Raw genomic sequence first — 1937 nt, forward strand, 5'->3', positions numbered from 1 at the left:
AAGATTTTGTATCAATTGTGAAAGATGACAAGTACAAACGTTATGTATGGCTGAAAATTATGACACCAAAAAGAGCACCCATTTTTGTAGCCGGTTGCTACATTCCTCATCATGATGCTCCCTTTTATGCTTGCATGGATAGAGATCAACCATTTTCTGATTTGGAAGAGGACATTGCTTATTTCAAAGGTGAAGGTGATGTTATTGTATTTGGGGATATGAATGCTCGCACAAGAACATTGCAACATGATACTCAACAATTTGATATGCCATACATTTCAAGGGAGTTGGAGAAAGTTCACTTGTATGATCGTACTTCAATGGATGAGAAAGAGCCGGATCACTATGGAAAGTTACTTTTACACATGTGTAATAGCACGGGTATGCTCATTGCCAATGGTGTATCTTTGTGGAGTGGAACCAATGGATTTACATGTAGAAGACATAATGGGGATAGTGTGATTGACTATATGCTACTCTGTGAAGCCATCATGTATCGCATAAAGAGTTTTATGTTTGGTCAATGGACCCCGAAATCCGACCATCGCACCTTATGTATTGACCTTTCATGTGGAGAAGCAACTAAGCATGATAATCTCAGCCAAAGGAAAGAGAAGTTATCACTATGTATGGATTTTAAACGGGCACCAATGTACATTGAAATGGTTGAGAAAAAATTATGGATGACAAAGCTTCAATGTGATACACCATTGGAAACTAAATGGGAAGCTTTCAAGAAAGCTATTTTTTCTTGTGCGGAAGAATGCTTTGCCATAAAGCATCTCCATGGTATCAACAAAGATAGATCACGCAAAAGGTGGTTTGATAAAGAATGTCAAGATGCTCGAAAGTCCTTGATAAAGCTTGATGCAACTATGGACAAAGACAACTAGCAAAGTCATTTGCATACATACAAGGCATTGATTCAAAAGAAGAGAAGAAGATGGGAAGTAAAGCAACAAGAATTTCAAGTCCAAGAAAAGGCACATGCATGTGGAAGATTTTGGAGAAACTTGAGAGGCAAGCGGGTTGAGAATTTTGGTAACTTGAGTCTAGTGGATATGTACACACATTGTAGGCAATTATATGAGCAAGAAAATACTGAAAAAATGCCATTTTATGGTTCACTCCCATGTATGCCATCTTTTTTTACTATTGAGGATGTATGCGGTGGGCTTGAAAAGTTGGCCACTCGCAAAGCGGGAGATCTTCAAGGTATCAAGCCGGAGATGATCAAATGGACGGGAGATTTTACCCATGAGTGGATGTGTGATATGTTCAACCTTGCACTTCAACATGGTGTGCCTTATGATTGGAGTACTAATTGGGTTAAGCCTTTGCATAAAGGAGGGGATGTAAAGAATGTAAGCAACTACCGGACTATAATGATTGGGTCTCTTATGGCAAAGTTGTTTGGGTGCATAATGGAGATGAAATTGAGTGATTGGGCTGAAGAGAATGACAAGCGTGCAAAGGGACAAGCGGGTTTTCGTCGATGCCATAGCACCATTGATCATCTTGTCACTCTTTGTGTTCTCATGGAGGAAAGTCGGTTGAAAGGCAAGCGATTGTATTGTTGTTTTGTGGACTTTAAGAAAGCCTTTGATATGATTCCACGTAACAATTTGTGGAGAAGGATGGAAGAACTCCAAGTGCCAAGTGAGTTTATGCTTGCTGTTTCTCGAATCTATGAGAAGGTGATTTGTCAATTGCGCATGGGAAGAGAAATTTCAGAAATTTTTGTAAGCACTATTGGGGTTAAACAAGGATGTCCATTGTCACCAACTCTCTTTGGTCTATGCATCGATCAATTGGAACAAATGGTACTTGACTTTATGCAAGAAGAAGGCATTGAAGAGGTCACTATTTGCAATGCGGTAATCATGCTTTTGTTGTATGCGGATGATGTAGTGCTTCTAGCACACACTTTAGAAGAT

This window comes from Adiantum capillus-veneris, chromosome 30 (assembly GCF_014529385.1).
Source record: "Adiantum capillus-veneris isolate H3 chromosome 30, ASM1452938v2, whole genome shotgun sequence".
NCBI classification, from domain to species: domain Eukaryota; kingdom Viridiplantae; phylum Streptophyta; class Polypodiopsida; order Polypodiales; family Pteridaceae; genus Adiantum; species Adiantum capillus-veneris.